The following is a 23,002-nucleotide window of genomic DNA, read 5'->3' as shown; positions in this document are numbered from 1 at the left end:
TTCTTTCAACTGTTGCCTATTTAAAGTGATCCTTAGGGGATCTGAGGTAGGAGTCACTTTCCAGGATTCAGGTTGAGTTGCTGGATACTTATCGTCTGGTTCAGGCACCGGTCCCTTCACTCGTGTGTAATGAGTCCAGCCTCTTTCTGCCGTTCGGACTGCCGTCTCAGTTGTCAGCAAGACCTGATAGGGTCCTTCCCAGATCTTTCCAAAGGTGTGGACTACCCCAAAGGCATACTTTGAGTCAGTGTATATTGTACCATCCTTTCCTTCTAATAATTTGAGGGCTTGATTTAGTGCATACAATTCACAAGTTTGAGCTGACCACTTATTGGGCAATCGGCTAGCTTCTTTTACTTCACAAGTTATCCCATCCACAACTGCATAGCCATTGTGCCTTTCTCCTTCTAGGACTTTGGAGGATCCATCTATGAACAGTCTTTCCCCCGAGTGCAGGGGAAGATCCCTTAGGTCAGGTCGGACTCGAGTTTGGTATTCAATTAGGTCTAAACAGTCATGCTCAGGGGTCTCTACTTGCTCAGGCCCCTTCCAGAGGAAGGAGGCCGGGTTTAGGCTATGATCTGTTGTTAAGACCAAATCATCTTTTTCCATTAGGATTGCTTCATATTTTAAGATTCGAGAATCAGTTAACCATTTCCCTGCCCTTTGAGACAGAATAGTTCTCACTTGATGAGGAGTACTAACTACTAATGCCCCTCCAAAGGTTAATTTCCTGCTTTCTTCTACTAAAAGGGCAGTTGCTGCAATGGCTTGAACACACCCAGGCCACCCCCTAGAGACTGGATCTAAAACCTTCGAAAGGAAAGCCACCGGCCTTCTTTGGCCTCCCCAGATTTGGGTTAGGACCCCCAAAGCTGTTCCCTTATCTACTGTAACAAACAGGTGAAAGGGTTTTTCGAGGGAAGGAAGTGCTAGAACAGGAGCTTGCACCAGTGCCTGCTTGAGTTCATTTAATGCCTTTATTTCCACTTCCTCCCATTCTATCTTGTCAGGCTCTTCCTCTAGTAATTTTTGGTATAGCTCTTTAGTTCGAGATGCAAAAGAATCTATCCACAATCTACAGTACCCTACCAATCCCAGGAATTTTCTTAGCTCTCTTTTTGTTTGAGGAAGAGGCAACTCTACTATGGCCTGGATTCTTTCTGGATGGATTTTTCTTTTTCCTTCACTTATGAGGTGGCCTAGGTACTTAACTTCCCTTGCTACAAATTGCAGTTTACTTTTAGATACCCTTAATCCTTGTTCCCCTAAAAAGTTCAGTAGATTTTTCGTAGCTTGAGCCACCACTTGCCTTTCTTTACCTGATATTAATAGATCATCTACATATTGCAGAAGGGTGATTTCAGGTGGGACTGGAAATTTTTCCAGTACCCTCTCTAACTCTTGCCCAAAGAGATTGGGGGACTCCGTGAAACCCTGAGGTAAGACCGTCCATCTGTATTGCTGCTTTCGCCCATTGAAGGGATCTTCCCACTCAAAGGCAAACAGGTCTCTACTTTCTGGATCAAGGGGACAGGCCCAGAAGGCATCCTTTAAATCTACTACACTAAACCACTTATGATGGAAGGGAATTTTACTCAGGAGAGTGTAAGGATTAGGAACTACAGGGTGTCGAACCTGGACAATTTTATTAATGGCCCTTAGATCCTGCACCATTCTCCAGCTACCATCTGGTTTCTGAATGGGGAGAATGGGAGTATTAAAAGAGGACATACAGGTTTCCAAGAGTCCATCCCGAAGGAGACCCTCAATGATGGGTTGGAGTCCCTGTCTTCCTTTAAGAGGAATAGGATATTGTTTCTGGCACACGACCTCCCCTTCCTTTTTTAACTTGATTTTAATTGGGGGAATTTGCAACCCTCCCCTGTTTCCTTCTTTTACCCATACCTCCTCCTTAATGTCTCTTTCATCTTCTTCAGTGAGCAGGGCCAAAACCTCAATCCGTCCATTCCTTACCTCTAAATCCAGTCCCATAGGTATTATTAGGTCTCTTCCTAATAAATTACTCCCAGCTTCTGGGATGTGCAACAAGGGAGCTATGATTTGATTATTTTCCCAACAAATGTTAGTAGGTTCAAGAATGGGAACTTTAAATCCCTCCCCTTTTACCCCTGTGACGGTGAGGGAACTGCCAGAGAGCCTGGCCCCCTTTGGAAGATGATTTACAGAGGAGCAAGCTGCTCCAGTGTCTACCAAGAATGTAATTTCCTCTTGATATGGGCCCACCTTTAAATTTACTAAAGGCTCCCGGTGGGCTTCTGAGATGAGGAGCCTCTGACTCTCCTAGTCTTCAAAATTCATTAGCGGTATAACTCGACCCTCCTTCTGTAAGTCTGGGCACTCCCTTTTGAAATGGCCAGGCTTTTCACAATGATAACACCCTGCAGAGTTCTGCATTTTCCTTGCTCCTTTTTTTAAATCAGCCCAGCCCCCTCCCCTATCTCGCCTCTGTCTGCATCCCCCATTTCCTGTTTCTAATCTTTTCTTGACCAAGTGGTCAACAGTGGCTATCATGACTTTAGCCTGCTGCTTTTGTTTTTCGTCCTCCCTTCTTACAAATACTTTCTGTGCTTCCCTTAATAACTCCTCCAATGGCTTATTCATCCATCCATCTATTTTCTGAATCTTTTTCTGAATATCAGGCCAAGATCCCTTCACATAGCTGACCTTTAACATTCCCTGGGCTACAGGGTCATCAGGGTTCATACCTGAATATTTCCTTACTTGTTCTCTCAATCTTTGTAGATAAGCAGAGGGAGACTCATCTTTCTCTTGATTTACCTCAAAGGCCTTATCCAAATTTTGAGATTTGGGTACCGCCAATTTTATTCCCTCTACAATGAGGTCTCTGAGATCCTTCATTTGTGCCCTATCCTCTTTATCATTATTATCCCAATCAGGGTCAGTATTTGGAAATTTTTGCTCTGCTGCCATCACCCCTTGCCCTGGCGGGTGTTGCCTTTCCCATTCTTTCATAGCAGCCCCTCTTATCATTCCTCTCTCCTCTTTTGTAAAGAGGATGTTTAATATGGACATAAGTTCAGACCACGTGTATAGGCTAGAGCCTAGGAACTGATCTATTTGCTCAGCCAGCCCCATTAGGTCCTCTATTAGCAATTTCATCTCCTTCTTAAAGTTTCTTACTTCTGCACTCGTTAATGGGGCATTTACATACCCGACTTCCTTTGGCCCCATAGGCACCTCCCTCAAGGGGTAAAGGGATTTAACGGGGTGATGTTCCCTTACTCTCTTTCCTTCAAGAGTTTTTGGAAATGGAAAATTCTGTACATCCTTTTTGCACTGTATTAATTCTTTCCTCAACCATTGATGGGTCATATCTGGTGGGGCAGTTGGCGCCGATGGGCCTCCTGATTCCCCTGGAACCTGTGCGGACCTTATTAGGTCCTCAGACTCTAACAATCTCTGCCCTGGGGGAGGAGGGGAATAGTAGGGAGGAGGAAGGCTTAATAAGGGGTCCCAGGGTTTAGATTCTACCAACTTATCTTCCAAGTTTGGGTTTTTATCTTTCACAAGGTAAAGGGGAGTTTTTTTGTTCTTTAGCCAGCACGTGGCATAATCAGACTCCTCCTTAGAAAAGGGTTTCTTCTCATTAACATAAATTACAAGGTTGGCACAGAGCCAGTCCTCCTCTGACCCATACTTTGGCCAGAATACGTCTGGTGGTGAAATGCTTTCTTCAGTCCAAATGTAACAACAGTATTTAATCATTTTCTTTTTGTCCTTTCCCTTGGTCCGATCGCTATCGGTCCAATATTTTAACATCCTACCTAGTGGGCTATCTGGAGGGATGTCCCCGAGGGACTCTATAGGTGCCCCCTTTTCTTCTTCCCCGGCCGGCCAACTGCCTCTATTTCCCATCCTGAGTCTTGTCTGGGCTTCTTTCTCTCAGTTCCTTTCGCTTCGTCTGTCTCTGGCCCTTTCCCTCGCGGGAGAAGGGAACCGCAGATTGAGACTCCGCACTCGCTTCGTGCAGTATGTCGCACGTCTCAGTCACACACAAGCAGCTCCAGACTCATCAGGAATTCCCGACCACCAAGGCAATATATTACTTTCCTTACCTTGGTCCGTGCACGGAGTTGCCTGGTCAAACAGAGGCAAGCCCTTTCCCCCTTTTCTCATCCACAACCGGCAGATCCAAGCGTCTGGTCTCGGGCCCTTTAGCTGCCGGAGATGGGCCCCCAATGGCGGAGTCCGAGACCGCTCAATCAGCGGGGCGCGCCTTCCCTTTGTCCACCTCGGGGGTCCCCCTCCGAAGCTTTGGATCCCGGACGAGCCCCCAAGTAATCTGTAAGAAAGGAATAAGTTTCGTTTTCACATAGAGACAGCATGGAATAAGGGAAATGGAGGCAAAACCAGTTTAAACAAGCCCCAGACAAAGAGAAGAGAGAATCTGCCTGATGTAAAGAGACATGAGGTAGTATCAGAGGCGGGAACTCATAGCAAAAAAATAAAAATTTGGGGGGGCATTGGCTAATCAGTTCAAAATCTCAATAATGAGCTAGTTGGCTCTCTGGGATTGGCTGTACAAATTAAAATCTCAAAAGATGAATTAGTTAGTGTTCTCGGATAGGCTGTAACCTCTGTAGTACCCAGTCAATGGGGAAACAGGGGTGGGACTTGCGAATTAGGAGTAGGGGATTTAAACATCGCCATTCTCTTCCTCTGGCGCGCCAGCCTCCCGCGTGTTTGGCTGGACGCCCCATCTTGCAAGATTGTAAATAAATTCTTTTCTCCTCCAGAACCGAGAGAGCGTTTATTCCCTTACAGGCACCGCTTTATTTCCGACAGTCTCCCACAATTATTGTGGAAACATCAATTGCTTCCCTTAGTTTTGCCAGTGTTTCTCTCATGTATTTTGTGGCACCTTGATTGGGTGCATAGACATTTACGATTGTTATTTTTTCTTGCTGAATTGCCCCTTTTATTAGTACGTAGTGGCCTTCTTTGTCTCTCAAAACATCCCTGCATTTGAAGTCTATTTTATCTGAGATTAATATTGCTACACCTGCTTTCTTTTGGCTGTAGCTTGCATGAAATATTTTTTTCCATCCTTTCACTTTCAGTTTCTTTGTGTCCCTGTGTCTAAGATGAGTCTCTTGTATGCAACATATTGATGGTTCATTTTTTTTGATCCATTCTGCGAATCTATATCTTTTAATTGGGGAGTTTAATCCATTTACATTCAACGTTATAACCGTGAAGGCATTTCTTGAATCAGCCATCTTATCCTTTGGTTTATGTTTGTCATATTTTTCCCCTCTATTAATATCCTTTATTGTACCCATACCGAATCTCTTTAGTACTGAACCTTTCTCCAAGTCTCTCTGTCCTGTCTTTGTTTCTCTGTCTGTAGGGCTCCCTTGAGTATCTCCAGTAGGGCAGGTCTCTTGTTAGCAAATTCTCTCAGCATTTGTTTGTCTGTGAAAAATTTAAGCTCTCCCTCAAATTTGAAGGAGAGCTTTGCTGGATAAACTATTCTTGGCTGGAAATTTTTCTCACTCAGAATTTTAAATATATCGTGCCACTGCCTTCTTGCCTCCATGGTGGCTGCTGAGTAGTCACTACTTAGTCTTATGCTGTTTCCTTTGTATGTGGTGAATTGCTTTTCTCTTGCTGCTTTCAGAACTTGCTCCTTCTCTTCTGTGCCTGACAGTGTGATCAGTATATGTCTCGGAGTGGGTTTATTTGGATTTATTCTATTTGGAGTTCGCTGAGCATTTATGATTTGTGCATTTATGTTGTTTAGAAGATTTGGGAAGTTTTCCCCAACAATTTCTTTGAATACTCTTCCTAGACCTTTACCCTTTTCTTCCCCTTCTGGGACACCAATGAGTCTTATATTTGGACGTTTCATATTATCTATCATATCCCTGAGGTCCATTTCGATTTTTTCAATTTTTTTCCCCATTCTTTCTTTTATGTTTTCATTTTCCATTCTGTCATCTTCGAGGTCACTGATTCATTGTTCAACTTCCTCTAGTCTTGTACTATGAGTGTCCAGAATCTTTTTAATTTGGTCAACAGTTTCTTTAATTTCCATAAGATCATCCATTTTTTTATTTAGTCTTGCAATGTCTTCTTTATGCTCTTCTAGGGTCTTCTTGATTTCCTTTATCTCCCGTACTATGGTCTCATTGTTCATCTTTAGTTCTTTGAGTAGCTGCTCTAGGTGCTGTGTCTCTTCTGGTCTTTTGTTTGAGTGCTTGGGCTTGGGTTATCCATATCGTCTGGTTTTTTCATATGCTTTATAATTTTCTGTTGTTTTTGGCCTCGTGGCATTTGCTGAACTTGATAGGGTTCTTTTAGGATTTGTAGACCAATTGAAGTCCTTATCTCTAATTTATCAGATCTATAGCTTCGTGGAGTACACTTTCTCTAACTAACCAGCAGGTGGCGTCCACGAGCCACTTGTTCTCCACAAGCCAGTTCTCCCCTGCTTAGCCTTTTTGGTGAGTAGGGGAGTGAGTCTTGTGGGGTCCAATTGGTGTACCAAGCTTGCGTGTGTAGTTGGTGTTGCCTGCCCTGTATATGGGGTGTGTTTCTGGGCAGTCAGGGAGGGGGGCGGTGGCTCTAACAATCAAATCTCCCTGGTGATCCTAGAGTTTTAAAGCTGCTGCCATAGTCTAATCCTTCAGTTCAGTCCTGCCACAGTTTGTCTCTGCCACTGACCCACAAGCCCTGTATTGGCGTATGGCTCCTGAGACTTGCAAGTGGGCCCCTCTTCCAGGCCGTGCACCCCGGGTCCTCTGTTGAGGGATGACTGTGCTATGTCACAGGTGAGTGCCGTCCCCCCAGGGCAGTTCTGGGCTGCTGGGCTGTGTAGGGAGGCTCCCAGTCTGCTCAAATGATGGCTGAATGGGGCTTTGTTAATTCACACTGCTCTACCTTCCCAACTCTGGGTCTATCAGCTGAGGTTGCAGGGAAGGCTAATGTCCACACCCAGTTTTGTGGTGTGTGCCTGTTATTTGAAGCACTTCCGTCACACTGGGTTGTCTGGGGCAGTTCTGGGCTATGGGGCTGGCAATGGGCAGGAGTGTTTCCTGTCCACCAGGATGATGGCTGTGGGCAGACACCCCCCTTTTCTTGGGAAGTTGTGGTGTTTAGTGAATTTTCTCAGCCACTGGATTATTGCGTTTTGTCTCAGAGCTCTCCTAGTTCTGCTCTTGACTTGACCTGCCCAAATAGTAAGTCTTTGAAGCTTTCTGTATTGGGCTTCTTAGAGTAATTGTTTTAGAAAAAGAAAAAAGGATTAAAAAAAAAAAAAAAAAAAAAACGGGCCCTCCTCGGAGATCTAATGGGTTATTGAAATGCTAAGAGACAAAGCAACCAGGGCCATTAAGGAAAGGTCCACAGGGCAGAGAGATCAGCTTTTCTTCGGGATTTGCATATGCGCCTCAGGGCCCTTCCCCTTTCTATGTTCACCAGAACTCCAAAAATCCTCCGCTTTTATTTTGGAGTTTTTCGTGTTGTTTTTTTTTCTATGCCTGTCTCCTCTCTGCTGGGCTGGCTGCTCTCAGATTCTCTGGTGTCTGGTCTCAGTCTATTTATGGTTGGAGTCTGTATCAGTAGAATGAGTTTCCCATAATTGCAGCCACTGCAGTTCTCCCTTCTCCTTCCCGGAGCTGACAGCCCCTCCTCCCCCGGGACTGAGCCTGGCAGGGAGGGGCGTGGGTCCCCTGGCCGCAAAAACTTACAGATTTCGCTGATCTCAGCAGTTCCACGTTTTCATGAGTGTTGTATGAAGTATGCCCAAAGTCAGATTGCTCTGTGGTGTCCAGTCCACGCAGTTCCTGGCTTTCTACCTACTTTCCTGGAGGAGTAACTAAAACATACAGCTCACCAGTCTGCCATCCTCATATTACATTTAACACTCCACGTGGGGCTTGCATTTGTGGATAGCAGTGTTCTGTACCACTGACTGCCAGCTGGAGAGCAGCACCTTGGTGTCACAGCTCTGTTTGAGGCTGCGTTGCAGTCACTGCCCCAGTGACTGCAGTGCCTTGGATCCACTGAGCAGCCAGAAGCCTCCCCAACCTCCACTGGGGTGTCATCATCAGGAGAAGGGCTCACCATCAAACTCTTTGGAAGTCAGTGAGGCATAAAGGAAAGGACATAAGCCCCACAGGTGCATGTTTGAGTTCTGGGTTTATTATATATTAGCTATGCTGTGTAAATGCCGAGCTTCATTTTCCTTATCTGTAGACTGGAGATAACAATACCTCACAGTGGTGAGGATAAATGAGGTGTCACATATAAAGCATTCAAAGCACGAAGTAAGGTTGCAATAAAATGTCGATCCTCTGCCTTTCATTCCCCATTTTCAGAGGGTGATTTTCTCTGCCTCTTGCCACTTCATGTTCTAGTGACTAAAGTCTCTGCTAGGGAAAACTTCAGGGGAAATAATCCCTGCTGCTCTTTTGCCTCTTGATTTCCGTGGTAACTGAGCAAGTCTGTGCCTCAGCTCCTCCGTGAAGAACTTGAGACTGCTGGAAGACAAACCCTACATATACCGCTCGGCAAGGGTTGGAACCAGATACCAGCTGGTTGTAGAGCTCAGTGTGGGTGAGAGAAGAGGGCCTCTGGGGCTTCCAGGTTATTGTCGCCCCTTCCTTCCCCTCAATCCTGGAACTCAGCTGACTCTGCCTCTAGCTCAGGCCTGGGTCAGAGACAAGGTGTGAATTTGGGACCAGGGAGGCCCTAATGATCTGTGACTTAGAGGGTCCTGAGGTGGGGCCATAACCTGTGGTTCTGTCTTGGGAGGATGGAGAGATCTCAGCGCTCACCCTGTCTTTTGGTCTATTGGTGGGAGGTCGTGGGCTTCTACGTTGGCTCCAACTTTCTTAAGTCTCTCTAGACTATTACTCCAAAACCCCCATTTTGTGGGTGAGTGAAATCATGTTGGTACAACCATGTTCAAATCATAAAAATGCACTCAATTCCTTAGCCTAAAAAAAAAAAAATTGTTTTCCCCATTGCTTTGCTTTGTTTTGTTTGGAAATATTTTTTTTTATTTGATAAATAAAGTAATTTAAAAATAAAAAACATATTCTTAGCCTAACCTTGTCAGTTATATGACCATGGACGAGTCATCTAATCTCACTGTACCTGTTTCTTATGTTTACAAAAAAAAAAAAATACCTACCTCACATAGGAGTTGTCAAATAAATGACATAATGGATGTAAAGGAGTATTTCATGAAAAATGCACCTTGTGGGCAGTCACTCAATGGCAACTATTAAAATGGATCTCTAACTTTTGGTTCCAGTGCAATGATGGTGGGAATGTTTCTCCCTCTCTGTTTTTGAGAACACTATGTCTGTTACAAGAAACAGCCAGCAGCAGCCCACTGAAGGATAAATGAAATGCTGAATACTTGGTGATCTCTTCCCTTCTCCAGTTCATACCCTGCCCTCAACATTGTCCATTCAATGGTCTGAATCTTAAACACAAGCCTGGTAAACAGAATCCTTTCCTTTTCAGAAATCAGTAGCTAAAAATCAGCACGTGTAAGGACAATTTGGGACTAATTTCAGCCCCTACATGGGTTTTGAGCAAGTAAATGACTCACTGTATGCCCTTGGCCAATCCATGTATCCTCTTGGGGGCTTCTGCTTCCTCTTTAATAAAATAGGATGAGTAATCCTTGCCTCTCCTTCATTTTACAAGCGTGTTACAAGGATGAATCAAGTAATGTCTGCAGAATCCTTTGAGGTCCTTGGAGAAATAGGCTCTATATAAATGCAAAGTATGATGTCCATTTCTATTACGTAGTGTTTTACACACAGATATATAAGCCTGCAGCACATCCATGTCATTGCCTGTCTGGCCAGCAATTTGCCATGTACATATTTTAGTGAAATAATCATATCCATACATTATTCCTTGAAAGCATGAATCCAAATCTGTAAAGTGTGAGGTTATTCATACAGCTTTTTCTTTTGGGAAGCCCAGTGCACACATCTGTTCTGCTTCATTACATCTGCTGGATTTCTGACATATCAGTTGTTGGTGATGGGTGCAGGGGAGGGAATTTCTCCGTATTACCAAGGGCCAGGATCCAGACCAGTGAGAGTTTCATGCTCATTGTCCTTCCCCATCCCCTATCCCTGACACTCTTAATTGAGCTGTTCAGAAGAGAGGTCCTGTCATCCATTTGAAAAATGGCCTGCTTGTCCCTTCCTGAAAACTTTAACCAGGTTACTCCTTGGGTCAGGGGATAAAATAATGGATTGTGGAGCACACTTGGATCTGTATAACCCTTATTGGCAATCAGGTGCAGTCAGTTAACTCAGTGAACTTGACTTTGCAGAGGCCCCAATAATCAAACCTAATGAAAATTTTGTGTGAGGTGGTAATTTCCTGCTCATGGTTCTGAAGCTTCAGAACTTAGGTATAGGTGAATCTCAACTCTCAGGGCAGAGCTTTCTTCTTTTTTAATAAAAACACACAGAGATTTGGTCCATGGGGGAAAAGTGACATTGCTCCGAATAACAATTATGTACCCATTAAGCATTAACTCTTTGTTCCCTGCCCCTACACCCAGTTCTGGTAAACGGTAATCTACTTTTTGTCTATGAATTTGTATATTCTAGTTTTTTCTTGTAAGTGCCATCATACAGTGTTTGTCCTTTGTGTCTGGCTTATTTCACTCAACATTCTGTTTTCGAGGTTCATCCATGATGTTACCTGTATCAGAACTTCGTTCCTTTTTATGGCTGAATAAAAATGTTCCATTGTCTGTTGTGGTGGTTTGGAGCTACATGTACCCCCCAAAAATATGTTTTTAAACAATCCATACCTGTGGGTGTGAACTCACTGTGAGTAGGACCTTCTGATAAAGCTACTTCAGTTAAGGTGTGGCCCAGGATGGGTCTAAATCTTATTATTGGAGTTCTCTATAAGCAGAATGAAATTCAGACGCAGAGAGAGAAAGCCACAGGGGGAGCAGCCAGAAGCTAAACATCAAGGGGGCCCAGAAGAGAAGGGAGAGACCAGGACACGCTGTCATGTGCCTTGTCATGCGACAAGCCAAGGACCAAGGATCACCAGCAGCCAGCCCCAGGACACCACAGTCTTCAGGGAAAAAGCATTGCCTTGATGATACCTTGTTTTGGATTTTCTTTTAGCTTGAAAACCATGAGCTAATAAGTTCCCATTGTTTATCCTGACAATTTCATGGTATTTGCTTGAGCAGCCAAAGAAACTAAAACATATGTATGTACCACATTTTGTTTATCCATTCATTGGTTGATGGACACTTGGGTTGCTTCCACATTTTGGCTGTTGTGAATAATGCGACTATGAACATTGGTGTACAAATATTTGCTTATACTTCTTTGGAGTATAATCCTTGAAGTGGGATTGCTGACTCATATGGTAATTCTATGTTTAATTTTTTGAGTAACTGCCACACTATTTTCCACAGTGGCTGCACCATTTTACAATTCCACCAACAATGTACAAAGGTTCCTATTTTCTCTGCATCCTTGGCAACACGTGTTTGCCATTTTTAAAATAATAGCCATGTGAAGTGGTATCTTATAGTTTTGATTTGAATTTCTCTAATGACTAATGATGTTGAGCATCTTTTCATGTGCTTATTGGCCATTTGGATGTCTTCTTTGGAGAAATGTCTATTCACATCCTTGGCCCATTTTTAAATTAGGTTGTTTACTTTTTTTGCTGTTGAGTTGTAGGATTACTTTATATATTTTGGATATTAAACCTCTGTCAGCTATATGGCTCTAAATTAGTTTCTTTTCATTAGGTAGGTTTACAGAAAAATCATGCAGAAAGTACAGGGTTCCCATATATTCTGCTCACAATACCCCCTTCCCTATTACAAACACTTTGCATTAGTGTGTTACAGCTTTCTTCTTCTTTTTTTAGTTTAAAGCACTTTATAAACTGACATGCAAAATAAATTCCATTAAAGTAGGCAAAGGACGTAAGCAATTTATAAGATAGGGATACAAAAACAAGGATAATTGGTTAATCATTCATGAGAAATTGTAAAAACTATTGTTCTTTGATACTTTAGCCTTATTCACTTTTTTTTGATTGTTTCCATTTCAGGTTTTCTAATCACTGTTCATGAACCAGTGAATATTCAAAGGAGGGCTAAATTTGAAGCCTGTACCAAAGCTTATCCTTGTAACACATGTGCCATACCATAAAAATTTCTACTTTTGTCAGTCCTTATCATTTATCTCTCTGAATTTTCATGAGTTTCTGTTTCAAATGGGTAATTATTTTATATACACTGGCAACAGCATACAATAAAATACTTAATATAAGGATTGTTTTTTGTTTATTTGTTGGTATTAAATACACTTATGCTTATACCCATTTTGAACAGCTATGATAGATGGCAGTTTCCCCACTGCCATTAAGGTAGTAGGTTTTAAGTGTGGGTGTTCCTAAAACTCTTGTCACATAACCTTATGTCATACATATGCAAGACTACTAAATAAAGGAAGATTGCAAACCTACTATTGTATTTTTATTCATTTGAGGTCAGAAGGCTGCTAAGTTCTAGTTTCTTTCCATAAGTAATTTACAGGGTTAGCTCTGTTTTAAATATTTTTTAAAAAGCTTCTTTGTTAGGAATATTATCAAGTTTGATCGTAAAATCAGTTACTTCATTATAGCTGACTCTCCTAACAGAGAATAGCAGTAGAGAGAAAAGACTGTACATAAGAATTCCTCTAGAAGGTACATAACAAACCTTCAGAACTTGAGACAATGCTTGAATAGAGTACTATGGTACCATGTGGTGAGGTACAGTGACAAAAAAGGGATCAAAGCCTAGCTGCAAAAATTTGCAACTTCAAGAACTTGGTAAACCATTTTGCTTTCAAATTTTTGTCCACCTGAAAAGCTTAAGATATGTTAAAACCTCCGTAAAAGCCTAGTCTCCAGTATTCGTTCATTCAAGAAATACTATGTGAGTAGATACTATGTGCCCTTGGACTCCAAGATTAGTCTGATATAGAACCAGTGTGTTACACAGTATCTATACCAAGTACTTTAATTCTCTGCAGTCCACAGTTCCACGAAAATGTGCTTGGGAAAGTTGGTTTGACTTTTGATTCCAACTTAAATTATTCATTCTTACACCAAAATAAAGAATTAAATTTTAAGAAGCCTAAACTGCGACTTTTAAACCCTTACCAAAATGACTTTTAATTGTATTTGCTATCAATATACAATGGCAATTCATGACACTTTATGATTTGTCCAGACAGAGAAGGTTTATGAAATTAGTATATGCCATCTTGAAAAGGATCTTCTATCAGAAATAATTTACCACATTCAAGATAGTCCTTTTAGCAAAATCCAATACTATTTCCTCAGTACTTTATAAATGGAATTTTCTTCTACTTGTACCCATTTCTCAGGGCTTATGTACCCATTTATAGTCTCTATATTTAGGTTCCTTTATGAAGAGCTCTTAATTTTAATGTAAAACGTGATCCAAGTTCCTGAATTCCTACTTTCTTTTTACTCTAAAATATGTATCTGTGAAATCTGAAGAAGATATAATCCCACTGATGATGGTATGTAGCAGCCTGCCTTCTGATAACCTGAGAATTATGGGGAAATAGAAGTAAAAACGTACTCCAACAGAATGATCCAGGCATGTACAATTATTCAGAACTATTTCAGGAATGTGCTTTGTGGGGACCTTGCCTCTTAATTTTTTTATGTAGATGACCACTACTCATTTTGAAATGAGCCATTGGACCATGTGGCAAGTGACACAAAATAAGTCCATTTGGTGTTTTACACTCTTCATTAATAACGATCAGATCTATGAAATCTCCAGAGATGCACTGTGGAATAATTTTTTTCAGAGCCAGTCCTTTTCTATAATAAACATGTGAGCTTGGTAAACTGTACAGAGCTGTTCACAGAGTCATACTGTTCTCCCATGAGGTCTGTCTGATGTTGTGATGAGAATCTTGGGAGAAGTTTGTCTGTTGAAGTAAGAAGCAAATTCATCTGTAGCTTCATCATAAGCAACCTCTTCATCATTAGGGTCTGCTATGGTTTCATCATGTACTCATTGGTTGTCGATGGTCTTGGGAGTAGGCTTTGGTGGAGCCTTTTTCCAAGAGCCTCTCTCTCCTTTTTAAGTTTTTCTTAGCTGCCAACTTTTCCTTCCGCTCCTGCTGTTTCCATCCATAAGCATTAAGTGTCACTGCTGCTTATTCTTAGTCTCTAAAATACTGAAGCTGGGGGGAGGAGGGAAGGCAGCTGCTTTTGGGGTCTGAACCCTGCTTTCTGCTGCCCCATTCCCAGTGACTGCAGTCTACTGACATTCTTCATAAGCAGCTTTCTGTTTCAGGTCTTTCTTCTCTCTGCCTCTGCTCTTATCCTCTGCCTTCACCATGGTGTTTTCCCCTTTGTGTCGCCATGGATGCATGGTATATCTTTTACTTTTAGCCTACCTACATCATTATATTCAAGATGGGGTTTCTTGTAGACAGCATGTAGTTGGATCTTTTTTTTTTTTTTTTTTTTTTTTTTTTTTTATCCAATCTGACAATTTCTGTCTTTTAATATGTAGGTTTAAGCCATTTACATTTAATGTAATTATTGATATGTTTGGATTTAGGGCCACCATTTTATTACTTTTTCCTGTTCATTCTCTGATTTCTATTACTATTTCCCCTTTCCTGCTTCCTTTTGGATTTCTTAGATTTTTATAAGTATTCCATTTTAATTTGTTTATTGACTTTTGTCTTTATTTCTTTGAATTGTTTTTTAGTGGTTGTTGTAGGGATTAAATGTACATAATTAAACTTTCATAGCCTACTTAGACTTAAGATTTTACTACATAAATAAAATGTAGAACCCTTACAATTATACAGGTCCCTTTACCCTTTATCCTTTACTCTCTTGTTATAATTGTCATATATATTACATCTACCTGGAAATGTAATGCATGTACATATATTGAAAATGCCACCAGACAATGCTATGATTTTTGCTTACAACAATTTAAAGAACTTAAAGGGAGAAAATGGTCTGTTGTATTCACCCCCCTCCCCTTTTTTTAAAACATTGCTCTTTCTTCATTCCTGAAGTTCCAAGTTTCCTGCTGGTATTATTTTCCTTTTAGATTGGGTTTGCTAGTAATTAATCTCTCCATTTTCATTCATCTAAGGATGTCTTTATTTCACTGTCATTCACAGAGGATATTGTATTGGATTAAAATTCTATTGACAGTTCTTTTCTTTCAACATTTTAAAGATACTGTTCTACTTTTCCTGTCCTCCATGTTTTCTGATAAAAAATCCACAGTCATTTGAATTGTTATCCCCTTATGTTATTTTTTTCCTTTGGTTGCTTTCAAGATTTCATCCTTATTTTTGGTTTTCAGTTGCTTGATTATGATGCATCTGGGTGTGGCTTTCTTTGAGTTTATCCCATTTGGGGCTTTCTGAGTTTCCTGTATCTGTAAATTTACCTCTTCTATCAAATTTTGGGATTATTCAGCCATAATATCTTAAAATTTTTTTTCTACACCAATTTCTTTATTTTCTCCTTCTAGGACTGTAGGGGCATGAATTTAGAACTTTTGATATTGTCCAATAGTTCCCTGGAGTCCCCTTTTAAAAGTATTTTTGTTCTCTCTGTTTTTGAGATTGCATAATTTCTATTGCTTTATCTTGAAGTTCACTGACTCTTTTCTCTGTCATCCCCATTCTATTAAGCCAATCCAGTGTGTGTTTTATTTCAGGTGTTGTATTTTTTAGTTCTAAATTTTCCATTGATTCTTTTTTTATCTTTTGCCTCTGCTGAGATTTTAAAAATCATATCATTTCAAAAGGGTTCACCTTTCCTTCTTGGAGGATGGTTATAATAGCTGCTTTAACATCTTTGTCTGATAATACCAACATCTGCCATTTTAGAGTTGGCATCTGTTGATCATCTTATTAGCTTCCATTGAAAATTGGTCACATTTCCCTGCTTCTTTGTATGTTGATTAGTTTTGAATTGTTTCCTGGACATTTTGGATATTAGGTTTTAAACCTATGGATCTTGTTAAAGTCTTCTGGAAAATGTTGATTTTTTTTTTTTTTTTTTTAAAGCAGGCAATCAACTCAGTCAGGTTCATACTTCACATTTCATCTCACCTTCTGGAGGTGGCAATTTTAATACCAGGTCAGTTTAGAAAGCCTTTCCTACTGCTTTGGTGTATTCAGTCCCATTCTGTAGTTAGTCTGGTTGGGCCATGAAATATATTATAGTTCAGATCTCAGAGTCTTTGCTATGCTACTTTGGATCTGTCTTGTTCATGTGACGCTCAGAGTGTGAGGTTAGAATTATCAATTTTGCAGCATCATCCTTTCTGGGATTAATATCATACTCTCTGGCTCCCAGAAGCCTCTTTTCCCATTCTGTTGAAAAAAATGATACCCCCCACCCTGTAGCTTCCTGCAGTGTCATCATTTGGTTTCATGTGATGGTCATCTTGGGCTCAAGATGGTAAGAGGAAAGGAGAGAGATATAATGCAGATCACCCCCTACATTCTTTGACCACAGTGGCTCCTTTTCTTGGTACCTCTTGCCAGAAATAGGGATTCTTTTGGAGCATTAGCTGCCTGTATTGTCACCACACAGTTCCAAAACCAAGTCCTTTTTCAGGGCATGCCCAAGAGAGAAAAAATAGAAAAAAAAACTCTCAGGGATTCCCTCTATACTTTCTGGTTCACAAAGACCCTATTTCCTGGTCCTCTTGCACTGCCTATTGTTTAATGTTTTCTTTTCTAATTATAGTGGGGGGGTAAGTCAGGTTCCAATTGCTGCACCAGAGCCTGGAGAGGAAGTAAAAGTCAATGGCATAAACTTTTGACTTCATTTTCCAATGGTTTGTGTGCCAGTTTTAATGTATTATGTCCCCCAAAATGTCATTATCTTTGATGCAATATGTAGGCAGACATATTAGTGTTGTTTAGATTGTAATTCTTTGAGTGTTTCCATGGAGATGTGATCCACCCAACTGTAGGTGATAACTTTGATTAGATAATTTCCATGGAGGCATGGCCCCGCCCACTCAGTGTGGACCTTGATTAGTTCACTGGAGCCCTATAAAAGCTCAGACAGAAGGAGCAAGCTTGCTACAGCCAAGAGGGGCACTTTGAAGAATGCACAGGAGCTGAGAGAGGAGCCGCAGCTTACAGACACTTTGGAGATGGCCTTTGAAAGCAGACTTTTGCTCTGGAGAAGCTAAGAGAGGACAAATCCCCAAGAGCAATTGAGAGTGACATTTTTGAGGAACTGCAGCCTAGACAGGAACAGCCTGGGAGAAAGCCATTTTGAAACCAGAACTCTGGAGCAGTTACCAGCCATGTGCCTTCCCAGCTAACAGAGGTTTCCTGGATGCCATTGGCCAAGGAACCCAATTGTTGATGACTTACCTTGGACACTTTATGGCCTTAAGACTGTAACTTTGTAACCAAATAAACCCCCTTTATAAAAGCCAATCCATTTCTGATGTTTTGAAAAAAGGCAGCATTAGCAAACTGGAACAGTTTGCTTTTCAGAAATAAAACTGATTTTTGCAAATTGATCAATTCACTTATTAATTCTAGTTGCTGCTTTGAAGACTCCATAGCATTTTCTGCATAGACAATCATGTGTGTGAATGGAGACAGTTTTACTTCTTCCTTTCCAATCTTTATGCTTTTTATTTGTTTTTTTTCTTGCCTGATTGCACTGGCTAGAACCTCCAGTACAATGTTTTTAGTCAAACTTTTGAAGCATTTATAAAGTTCCACAAAGTCCACTTTAGGAACTTTATTGAAGTTATATTAAAGTCATAAATTAAGCCCTGAAAATTTGACATTCTTACATCTTGGGTTTTACCATCCAGGAATATATGATTTATCTTCAGGTTTTCAAGTCTTCCTTTTATGTTTTTAGTATAGTTCTATAGTTATTTTCATGTAGTTCTGCACATTTATTAGCTTTTGTCTTGGGAAATATATAATGTGTGTGTTTTTATCATTGCATAAATCCTCATTTGCTCATATTGTGCATTTAAGAAACGTATTGCTATATTTTATTTGCCTATGTTTTGCTAAAAATATTTCATGGTATCCTCATGAAATTGTGTGTGTCTGTGTGTCTATATTTTTCTGTGTTTCAGAACTGGAAGTATTACATGAGAAATATCTATTCTTTGGAGCTGTGGAAGTCTTCAGGAATAAAGTCATAAGGATAAGGTGTCTCTTTTGGGAGGACTTCTTTAATAAAAATTCCACATTTATTGTTCTGTGTCAGTTTTTTACATTTTATTTTTGCCAGTTTGGATACCCCATATGTATTTTTTTGTATAAAATATTTTTGCATGTATTTTCTTTTTGAAATTAGCTTTATTTTTCTTTCTAAATATTTAGCAAAGTAATTTTTAAATTGTCACCTGAATTCAGCTGAACTCCAGAGAATATAACTAGAAAAAATGTGATGCAGAGCTCTGCAAGGCCAAGGCAGTTTGGAACCAAGGGAATCCATGTTGAGAAACTTTATGGGGACTGAGAACTCAGGAAGAGTGATTTCAGTTTTACTTTACAAACAGAGAGTTTCTGTCATACATGCTTTCCTCTCAAACCTTGGAGGGCTTTATGTGTTGTTTAAATAATGGTCATTCTTTTGCACAATTATTCTTGTTTATTGATTTAATTAAATTTCTTTTAGAGAAGTTACAGGTTTACAGAAGTATCATGCATAACAGAGTTCCCATATACCATCCTATTATTAACACCTTGCATTAGTGTGGTACATTTGCTGTAATTCATGAAAGAACAATTTATATGTGTAATTATTCTTTCTATTCATAAAAGCTCTAGTGATATTCATCTCTCTAGATCCTATTTCTAGAATATCAGTGTGTATAAATACAGAAGCATACATTTTCAACAATGTAATGAGTACACAGACTATTTTTTCCTTCAGTGTTACTTCACTTAACAATTTCCATGTATTGGAAAGGTACAATAGGTAGGCTTTAGAGGTAGAAGGGATAATAATTAGGTCAAGGTACCACCCTCATACCCCTCAGCATAGGCACCAACTGGGAATACCAGGTAAAGCAGGTCTTTATCAGGGATACTGGGGCAGGAGGTGGTGGTGTCGGTGAAAGCATGTGAGAAGTAAAATGAGTTTTATTCTGTTAGTGTAGTGAGCTACATTAATTGATTTCAACTATTAATCCATATTAATCCAATCTTGCATTCCTAAAAGAAACCAATACTAGTTGTGATATATTATTCTTTTTATATATCACTGAATTTGGTTTACAATTATTTGTTTAGGATTTTACATATATGTTTATGAGACAAGTGTGTAACTTTTCTTTCTTTTAAAGACCTTGTCATGTTTTTATATCAGGGTTATGCTGACATAAAATTAATTTGGCAGTGTCCCCTTTTGATTTACATTCTGTTGAAGAGTGTTTATAAGACAGGTATTATTTCTTCTTAAATGTTCAGTACAATTGACTGAGGGAACCATGTGGGCCTAGAATTTTCTTTGTGGAAAGGTTACATATCTAATTTCTTTAATAGATACAGGACTATTTGGATTTTTAATTTCTTTTGGTATCAATTTTGATAAATTGTATTTTGCTAGGAAAGTAACCATTTTATCTGCATTTTCAACTTTATTGACATAAAGGTATTCACAATATTTTTATATAACTTTTTCATGACTGTAGGCTATATAATGATGCCTTCTCCTTAATTTCTTATGTTTGTTTATTGTGCCTTCTTTCTCTTTCTTGTCTTTTTCTTACTCCCTCTTTTTCTCTTTTACTTTCTTTTGATCAGGATATCCTGGAGTTTATAAGTTTATTATTAATTTCACAGACTTAATGTTAAATATGGATTTCACCTTTTCTTCCTTTCTGATATGCATGCTTAAGTTTCTAAATTTCCTTTTACCCAAAGCTTTAGCCATATTAAAAAAGTTTTGATGTGTCATATTTCCAATAATTCAGCTTGAAATAGTTTCTAATTTCCATTTTGATTTCTTCTTTCACTTGTGGGTTAAAGAAGTAAATTGTTTAATTTCAATCATTTGGAGATTTTCTAATTATCTTTTTCTTATTGATTTCAAGCTTAATTACCCTGTGGTCAGAATATGTACTTTGATTCTAATTGTTTGAAATGTATTACAACTTTCTTTGTTGCCTAGTGCTTGGCCAGTTTTAGTAAATGTTTTGTGCATACATAAAAATGTGCATTCTGCAATATGTGGTTGAAGTGTTCTATATAGGTCTATTAGATCAAGTTTGTTCATCATATTGTACAAATCTTCCATATCCTCACTACTTTGTTGTCTGCATTTATATCACTTCATTGAGCAAGGTGTGTTAAAATCCCCTACTATGACTTGTGGATCTATTTATGCTTTTATTTCATTCAATTTTTCTTTTATGTATGTTATTCAGTGCATGCAAGTTTAGAACTTTTTCATTTTCCTGGAGCTCTGATCCCTTTACTTTAATAAAATGGTCTTTCTTTATTCTAGTAATGATTCTTGTCTTAAAGTACACTAGTATAAGTACACCAGCTTTATTTTGTTAATGATTATAAGAGATATTTTTCCATCTTTTTACATTCAACATTTTCATATGCCTCTATGTAGGGATATAAAGCAGCGCTGTAAGAAGCATTTTGTTTTCTTTAACTAATCTGATATTTTTTATTAAAGGGAATATTTATCTTTTAAATTAATGTAATTCCTGATTGTAATTCATCATATTATTAATAATTTTCTACCATATTACTAACAGTTTCTCTTTGTTCCATCTATATTCTATGTTACTCTTTTCCTTTCTTGGATTATTTTTAATATTGCTTTCTTTCAATTCAGCTTATTAATTATGCATTATCCTATTATTCTTTTAATGATTATTCTAGCTATTACAATACTGATCCTTGATTAATTAAATTCTAATAAATATTATTTCCCATTTCCTAGAAAATGCATGGCTCCTAGCACATTTAACTACATTTATTCCTGCCCACATTAAAATTTTTTTTTTTAAATTAGAGAAGTTGTGAGTTTACAGAACAATCATGCATAAAATATAGGATTTCCACATACCACTGAATTATTAACACCTTGTGCTGGTGAGGTACATTTGCTACAATTGATGAAAGCACATTTTTTATAATTGTACTATTAACTATAGTTGATGGTTTAACTTAGGGTTCGCTGTTTGTGTTATGCAGTTCTATGGATTTTTAAAAAAAATTTATTCTAGTATCATGTATACAACCTAACATTTCCTCTTTTAACTTCATTCAGATATGTATGTTTCCATGCTGTTATTTATGTTCACAGTGTTGTGCTACCATCATCACCATCCATTACCAAAGAATTTCCATTGTTCCAAATAGAAACTCTGTATATTTTAAGCCTTAAATCCCTATTACTTATCCCTACCCTATCCCTGGTAACCTATATTCTAGATTTTGACTCTATGAGTTTGCTCATTTTAATTATTTCATATCATTGAGATCATATAGTATTTGTCTTTTTGCTTCTGACTTATTCGTTCAACATGGTATCTTCAAGGCTTATCCATGTTGTTGCATGTATAACAACTTCATTCCTTTTTACGGCTGAATAATATTCCACTGTGTGTATATACCACATTTTGTTTATCCATTCATCTGTTGATGGACACTTGGGTTGCTTCCTTCTTTTGGCAACTGTGAATAATGCTGCTATGGACATCAGTGTTCAAGTATCTATCTGAGTCCCTGGCTTTCAATTCTTTTGGATATATACTTAGAAGTGGGATTGCTGGGTCATATGGTAATTCTTAACTTTCTGAGGAACTGCCAAACTGTCTTCCACACAGCTGCACCATTTTAAATTCCCACCAGCAATGATTGAGTGTTCCTGCTTCTCCACATCCTCTCTATCACTTGTAATTTTCCATTTTGTAGCCATTTTAGTGGGTATGAAATTGTATGTCATTGTGGTTTGGATTTGTATTTCCCTAATGGCTAATGATGTAGAGCATCTTTTCATGTGCTTTTTGGCTGTTTGTATATCTTCTTTAAAGAAATGTCTACTCAAATCTTTTGACTATTTTTAAATTGGGTTGTTTGTCTTTTTGTTGAGTTGAGGGATTTCTTTACATATTCTGAATAATTAAATCCTTATCAGGTATTTGATGTCCAAATATTTTATCCTATTGTGTAGGTTGTCATTTTACTTTCATGATAAAGCCCTTTGAGGCACAAAAGTTTTTAAATTTTGATGAGGTCCCATTTATCTATTTTTTTTTTTCTTTTGTTGCAGTGCTTTGGGTGTAAAATCTAAAAAACAATTGCCTAACACAAGGACCTGAAGATGCTTTCCCTACATTTTTTTCTAGAATTTTATAGCTCTGGCTCTTATATTTAGGTTTTTGATCCATTTTGAGTTGAGTTTTGTATATGCTGTGAGGTATTGGTCCTCCTTCATTGTTATGCAGTTTTCCCAGCACCGTTTGTTGAAGAGACAGTTCTTTTCTAATTGAGTGGTTTTTGCCCCCTTGTCAAAAATCAGTTGGCCATAAATGTGAGAGCTGATTTCTAAGCTCTCAATTTGATTCTATTGGTCTGTATTCTTGTGCCAATATCATGCTGTTTTGATTGCTGTGGCTTTGTAATAGGTTTAAGAATGGGAGGTGTGAGTCCTTTGACTTAATTCTTCTTTTCCAAGATGACCTTAGCTATTTGGAGCCCCTTATCCTTCCATATAAATTAGATGATTGGCTTTTCTATTTCTGCAAAGAAGGTTGTTGGAATTTTGATTGGGATTGCTTTGGGTAGGATTGACATCTTAATGATATTTATTCTTCCAATACATGAACATGGAATGTCCTTCCATTTATTTAAATGTTCTTTGACTTCTTTTAGTAATGTTTGGTAGTTCTCTGTGTACAAAT

General features: G+C 38.9%; 1 long non-coding RNA gene and 1 pseudogene across 1 annotated transcript in view; one reads left to right on the top strand and one right to left on the bottom strand.

Moving 5' to 3' along the window:
• LOC119534099 overlaps positions 1-23,002 on the top strand; it is a 232,239-nt gene that overhangs the window by 53,502 nt on the left and 155,735 nt on the right. The gene's annotated exons all lie outside the window — the stretch shown is intronic.
• On the bottom strand, positions 13,403-14,437 carry LOC119534097 (annotated as a pseudogene).

The sequence above is a fragment of the Choloepus didactylus genome, chromosome 5 (assembly GCF_015220235.1).
Source record: "Choloepus didactylus isolate mChoDid1 chromosome 5, mChoDid1.pri, whole genome shotgun sequence".
Classification (NCBI taxonomy): Eukaryota; Metazoa; Chordata; class Mammalia; order Pilosa; family Megalonychidae; genus Choloepus; species Choloepus didactylus.
The sequence above is the reverse complement of the archived record's forward strand: the minus strand, read 5'-3'. Positions and strand labels throughout refer to the sequence as shown.